The following is a 7931-nucleotide window of genomic DNA, read 5'->3' as shown; positions in this document are numbered from 1 at the left end:
AAGGATGCGTTATTGCTCCAGTGATCTTCAACTTATTCCTCGCTGCGCCGATGTTGGCAGTCAATCGGAGGATTAAGCCGGATGGACGGCAACCTGTTCAACCTGCGCAGGCTGAAAGCTCACACGAGGGTCACACACGGGGACATACTGGAGCTACAGACGACGCTGCCATTACTGGCCCATAGCTGCAAGCTGTTAGTGACATCTTAACACACGGGCTTAATTGCATATGTTACATTTATCATAGTTCAATTATAGAAATCTATTAAATTATGTAAGTTCCTATATAAGCAATTTCCGCAAATATTTTGCAAATTAGTTTCTCATCTGCATATGTTCTATCTTCTTATGATATTACTTCATAAAACATAATTTATATGTTTTGCAATCATTAAAGGTCAGTTATTGAAAACAATCGACTAATAATATTCCTTTATTAATTATGCAACTAATGGCATCGTTTGGATAATTGTGCAAAAATGGCCAGAAAACTTTGTTGGCCAGTTACCATGGCAACAAGGACTTTTAAATCTAAAAGAAAGCCTTTCTTAAGGGGCTGTGGACCAAGTACTATCACTGAGCCAAATCGATTTTTTTTACCATTGCCACCATTGTTTAATCATTACAGACATTTGCTCTTAAGGCTTCGCTACAGAAATTCGGTTTTGAAAAAATTCAACGTGCGTTCGCCACTTTAGTGTATAGTTGTCTTACATGGTTTGTGGCTGACAACTACTCTTGCTAAATGTTAACCAATTGTGCAAGTTTAATCAAATAAATAATCACGATTGTTGACATGGCTGCCATGGAGAAACTCTAAGGAAAGTGACTCACGACTGAAGGACAGGTAGTGGAAGAACGAGACCACCTTTCTGTACACCGTAAGTGAGAACGGCCGCATCAGCAGGTAAGCCACGATCTGGAACACGTTACTGATGACAGCAGTCACCAGAATCACGTACGTCATGAAGATGTAAGCCACCACATTGATGAACGATGAGACCAGGCCCATGGTGACTACTGCAGGGTCGAGATAGAAATGGGTATCAAACTATTCAACAATATATCAATAATGTATCCTGTGTGCAGGAACGCGTGGAGGGCTTCATTGCATTCAAATTGAAAATTGTGGAATAACAAAACTTAATAATTTCTATAGTTCGTAAGTTTAACCCTCAAACCACCGTAGCTTTTTTGTGACGTAGATTACCGTATGTGGTCAAAACTGACCCCAAAACGTTTTGTACAAAGACAGTTTTTTGTGTGACTCTTTTTGTGATTTGTATGTATGTATAGCTTCATTAATCAATATGGGACAGTCTGACATGATTAGGTGAGAATATTTCTAGCTCATTATCATAATTTATGCAAAAGATCATGAGGACCACATTTTGCACCAATGCTATTCAGACCGGGAAGGAGGTTTTTGGTGCCTGTACCAACTTCAGTGCCGTATGGCGCCTGAATGGCTTACACTAGGGCCATGAAACTTGGTAACTTTTTAGAAAATGTTAAAAGCAAACATTTTCAGTGAACAAAGTATGTTCATCATTTTTCATGTTGCCATGAAGCCCCGCCCCATGTTCTATTTCGAACACCTCTGTCAAAAACAGCGCTTGTCGGACAGAACTGGCCGCCGCCGCTGTTTAACTGATAATAACGACTGACTTCGGGCTATGAAATCCTCTCAGACCGGGCCTAAAAAATGCACTGCCTTCTTTGTTGAATGTGCAGTTGGGTGCAGTCGATTGAGGAGGGGGCGTTTATAGTTGCGGTAGGGGCGTTATAATCTCAGTCAAAGCGAAAGCGGGAGACACCGTATAGCTTTACTTTGTTTGTGAGCAGGAGTGCCCGGTTTCTGACATGCGATCGATGCACGTGGAAACCAGGGTACATATATATCTGTGACAGAGCTTCTACTTCGTTTGTTGCATGCATAACATATACATGCATGCTAATGACAAATTTGGAAGGCGAAATTAAGAAGAAAGGAGCCCGAGGCACTCGTGGATACTTGTACTACGAGCCAACTAATAACACCCTTCTACTGCTAGTGCAGAGTCCAATGTCTTATACATACCATGCTTCACACATGCATTCTGCCCACCAACAATGTAATGCTATGCAGTGGTTCTTCCTCCCTAAAACAACTATACTAACGGGGGCCGCCCTAAGATGCCCCCCTTTTTTACGCGCTCGAATTCACGGCGCTCCATCACTAGTTGCCAAAGAGTGGTCAAGTTTTGATCAATGAATTTTTAACACATTCATCTAGAGACCATACTTGAATAAGAAAGGCATCCATACTGTTCATGAACCCTTCACCCTCCGCGTTACAACTGGAAAACACCGAGGACGTTATCGTGAATACAAATTCCGATTTTGAGCTGCGTATAGACAGTGCGCCCTTACTTGCCCCGCTTTTGGAATTTGCTCTCTTCGGAAGCTGGTGACCAATTTAGACAAACATAAATAAAAATTCTCATTTTATGATATATTAGCTTTCTTTTGACAGTAGAATTGTGATTGTGTGTACTTCTTGTCTCCCGCGAGGACGGCTAAATCATTCACAATCCAGGTCGTGTTTTCATGGGAAATGGGCGAATGCGAATGCACTGAATGCGGCGGCCCGACTAACAAAATCATTACGAAAAACGACAACGCCCAAATCACAAAAAAACAAAAACAACTGTGTACGTATTGGGAAACATATTCGACATCACTCTGTGAAGTTTCATTTTTATAGACGGTACGAATCATTTTTAAAGTAACAAATCTTTTGGGCGTTCGCTCGTCTGCCACCTGCGTGGCTACGCTCCCTGGGGAAAACAACGGCGGTGATGCTTATGTTTTTTTTTCTATGGCCGGTCTTCTACTCAACATACATTTGAAGACCAATATTTGTAGTGTTTTGTGAAGCTTTGTTCCTTATGTATATGACAGTTGTGTGGCTGTTTTTTATTGGTTGTTTATTTATGGACACGAGCCACCAATACCACGACCACAGTGATTCGGCAGTACCAGCATTATTATGAAAATTATGTCTTCAAAAAAAAGGGGGAGTTAACATGTGTAAAAAGAATCTTAATAGAAAAAAAGCTGTTTGTTTGGACTTGGTTTATTTACCTTTCTAATCATCATAGTCAGTGGCAACAAACACGGCGTACTTATGCATAATAAGATCAGCAAAAAATCTGGGCATCCTAGGACAGGGGGCATCTTAGGGCGGCCCCCGTTAGAACAAGTCTTCAACAAACCGCCATTTCTATTTCTAAGCCCTCAGTAAAGATTTGCGTCCTGGTGGTTTCGCCGGGCCAAAGCAAATATAAAATTCTTGACAGTACACATCCTGTTTTCTTATGAATTTTTGTATGCTCGTGTAGCTTTTTTTTCAATTTCTAACAGGAAAGAAAGATACAACCGAGGATGTACAAAGGTACATAGCCGCAGTTAATTGCGCCGTGTTTCTTCTCTGGCAGTATTATAGAACCCCTTCCCAACCACACGCTAGCTATTTGCACAATTCATTGATGTTTTATGATAGCGATATTACATTTTAGCAGGACATGAGAGACAAAAAAGACCCACAGAATAAGGCATAGGTAAACCGTAACAGCAACATGTAACTGTTGAAATTGACATGTTGGTTATTTGTCAAATTCCTATCGCTTGAGAAATCTCAATAAACGTTGCGATACAATGTTAATGGATGTTTACTGTCGTGGTGATAATGTGGTGTTTAAGAATGTTAGTTGTGTCTTTTCCGATTGAGGTGAGATTATAAATTCTCCCCCATTCCAACTGTGTAGCGGTCAGCAACTGCTTTTACAAAACCAGTACCTACAGTTTATCACAGTGCTAACCTTGTTGGGATGACCGGAGGTCCTGAGATAAGGGATGGTTCAAATAGCTCATTTATCAACGATCTCGTAATATGTATTCAAATGAGACGCAGTGTTCTGAGGATGTCCTGCACATCTGTTGAATATTTGTTGGTTATTTGTTGAACAGGACATGTTTCAAAAATGTCGTTTTAAGGCTTTTTTGTACGACGAGGCCTTTTCAGAAAGTATCAAAACATTGTTGATATGACATTTAGTGTTAATCATTAAAATTAAGACCTTGGGGTTTTTTGTACATTGTAGTCGCTATTGACATGCGGTTACGACCACATAAAGAAGAACCTATGGCATGTTTGTTATTTTCATCAAGCTACCAAAGGTTTAAGCAAACCCCATGGACCTTAAGACTAAGCTACATCCAGTAGTTAATACTTTTGCAGAGATAAATAGTGAAAATTTTCACTTAAGTGCCGTTAGTCATAATCCTTATTTAGATATGGTCCCTCTACGGGTGGTCCATTGTAGTTACACCTAAAAGCCTGCACAACATGAAATTATCCTTACCTTTTTTATAGATTTTTTTCAGGTGTCTTTTCTTCGTGTTGCCACAAGCTCAGGCGCTCTGAATTGGACTGTTTGTTACCCGAGGTGGTGTCTGCTCGTTTGGCATGTCTGACAACCTAAAGAGCCAGTGGAATTTTTTTTCTAATCTCTCATGTCCTTGACATAGATGACATTTGACGATAACATAGCTTGGCGCATGCCAAGCGTCAGCCAGAGCGCAGCAACTACCAATAACCTCCGCCCATCGGTGCAGAACATGTTTTCAGGCTTTATTCTGAACACGTGACCCAGCCACCAGAACCTCATTTGCATAATTAAATGTTCAACGATGTTCACTTGTACATAAACTTCCAAAAGCTACAAGTAAGAAGTTCCCATAGTAACCACAATAACTTAAAATAGCATTTTCTCATTTATTCTTTATTTTGTAGAATATATCTATCAAATTAGTCCTTGTGCAATTAGCATGATTTCTGGCATGATTAGGAAATAAACATTCTTTGTAAACTAAAATTTGCCCTGCCCAAAAAGCAGAAAATAGTGTCAATAGAGAGTCAGAGAGTCAATATCATCACATTTTCCCGGGAGATAGTGCCCCGACACCCTAGGATTGATATAGTTAAGCATCCCCTCCTTGTAAGAAATTTGCTGCCACCAATGTGATTCGATGTTAGTACGAAGTTTGCGAAGACTAATATACAAATCATAATGCAGAAGAAATCACTTACGCTGCAAGAATAATACAAATAGCTAAGAGGCATCAATGACAAGTGACGAGTGTCCACATGCCCGACTGACTACTTTAAAGCTTATGATTTTATTTTGCCGAAAATCCGAAAAAAATGCGACAAAGTCCTAAAATATTCCTTTTCTACTCTGGTGACTCTGACAAGGAATCCGTAACATATCCACACGACGAAGTACGTTATTCGGACCCTTACGACACATTGACTAAGATACAAGGCAACTAAATATTGAGTCTGCAGATGCAGATGCCAAGCCTCTACTGGTTTCTTTGATTCCTAAATGAATACTAGAGCTATAAGCAATATTTCCAGACACACAACACAATCAAACGTTGTTTAGCTGATTGTTTTTGATGATTATAACAAGTTTATTTAAAAAGGAAATTCAATGAAAGTACTTTTCCGGCTGTATATTTTATGCGTATTTTCAAAATTAATAGTGTACCGGTAATTTTGCCTTCCAAGGATATGACATCACTTTCAACGATTGCAGTTCAATGTACCATGGCTAGGTGACGCTTTAGAGACATGAAAGGTGACGCTTCTTTGTGAGCAGACGTCTAAAGAAATAAGGTGTTTGTTGCCCTGTTTGTCATTCCGCCTTGTGCAAAGCTCATCATCAGTACAGGTTTCATAATCAATGATATTGAGACATAGTGCAGGCCATTATTAAACTCTTTTAATGTTTACTAGTTTGCTCAAATTGCATTGAAGTCAACGGCTGTATACAAAGCACAGCATGGCGTGCAATTGGAAGCCAAAATTTATTAGGTGCAAATTGGAAGCCTTCAAGTTTTTGAAACTCTATCTCCTGTTTTAACCCTATTCAGACCGGGGGGGGGGGGGCTTTTGAGGCCTGCGCCAACTTTGATGTCCTATAACGCCAGAACGGCTTACGCTAGAGCCACCAAATTTGGTGAGTTTTCATAAAATATTGTTGACAACAATTTTACAAAGTTTTGCAATTTTTTCTTCTTTTCGTGTTGCCATGGCAACAGTTTGCTGACAGGCAGTTTTGCCAAAAATCACTATTTTTGGTTCTAACAATGCATTTTTCACATTTATTTGCTATATTACTGCTATTTTGTTACATAAATAAAATCTTGTATTATTTAGCATATCTTTCATAATTATATATGCATAAATTATGCTAATTTGATGAATTCATCAGCCCAAAATCCAAGATGGCGGACCGTATGGCCAAATCAAGAATAACAAGCTAATTATCCCTTAAAATTTGTAACTACCTGGTATTTCTTCATCGAAAAACATCTAAATGAATGTATTTAGTCTATCTCCATTGCTCTTTGTGATTATTTGTGGCAAAAAAAGTATTTCTAAAAATTCAAGGTGGTGGATATAATATGGCGGAGCCCAACTCGTATCTTGGATGTGCATGACGTCATTTTATGACGTCATTTTGACGTCATTGATTTTGCTATTGGCAACGCAAGTCGTAATAAACATTATTTGTCTGTTATCTGCACTTGTTGTTACATTTTTGTAGCATAACAGAAGTTTTCTGAGAATACCCTTTTTTCATGGTGCCGGCCAATATAATCAAATTGATGACGTCATTTTTACGTCACCTTACGTCAACGTAACGTCAAACGTCAAGTACTTGTCAGATATTTTGTCGACATCATGTCCTAAAAGATTGGTGGCCTTACGGCACGTCGTTTTAGAGTTATAGGACATAGAAGTGGAGGGCCTGAAAAGCCCCCCCCTCCCCGTCCAGGGATGACCAAAAAAGCCCGGTCTGAATAGGGTTAACTTATTTTGAGGAGCTTTTGGGTTATTGCTTTAGGTATGTAAATGACGTAATAACCTTAAATATTTCGGGTTTTTTAAGTGCTTTCGCATCTAGTTTTAGGTCTAACCGCCCCAAAGCGACTGATGCAATATTTGTAAGCCAACAAAGACACGTACAGCCAAACTTTGCCCTATACAACAATGATAATGATAACACAAATCATGTATATCGTCACTTTTACAGTGCAGTGACGTAATAACAATAGGGTAATTAATCACCACGGGTTTCATTAACGTTTGCATGGGCCACCGGTAAATAATGTCAAAGTTATTTGCCTCCTAGAACCATGAAACCGTCACGGTGTTTTTTCCTCCATTTTAGCTCAACATGTTGAAAAATGGAGAAGATTCCGTAAATTCAGTCTTTTACCTTCTAACTGAAGTGAGGAGTAGGGAAAGTCGTGGAGTGTCTTTCAAGGACATCTGCACAGTACACTGGGGGCTCGAACCAATTAGAAATGACCTCCCGACCGCTTGTTTTTTTAACCTTCACAACTAAATGGCTAACCCATGTACAAATAGTTATCAATGACTTTCAGTGTTGATGTACGTCTGAGTTCTTAAATCGCTTCACAAAAACCAGCGTGGGAAATAACGTCTAAGAAGAAAGTCAGCGGCCTTACAACTATCGGAGGTTGTGGTGTAACTGCGTTCGAACGAAAAAGCGTTGATCTTTTCAGTGCGGTGGAGCTGGCATAGATTTATAGCCATGCTGTTTTGCCCACCCACATCCCCCACCCCCACCCACCCCCAGCTTTGTCGTGATCTTCTTGTAGTAATGTATGGCAGTCTTTGACTGTTTCAGAACGCTAACTGCTTTTAATGGTTTCGTTTTGGAGGTTACGTTGCAAAAACGCCTCTGTTTTACGAGGACTTGTTAATACAGTTTTTCAAGTCACAAAGAATATATTTAGGTTGAATCAAGAACAACAACAATGTTCATGACACGACAAAAAGCGAAGTTACT

The sequence above is a fragment of the Branchiostoma floridae genome, chromosome 14, assembly GCF_000003815.2.
Source record: "Branchiostoma floridae strain S238N-H82 chromosome 14, Bfl_VNyyK, whole genome shotgun sequence".
NCBI classification, from domain to species: Eukaryota; Metazoa; Chordata; class Leptocardii; order Amphioxiformes; family Branchiostomatidae; genus Branchiostoma; species Branchiostoma floridae.
Note: the sequence above shows the minus strand (reverse complement) of the source record.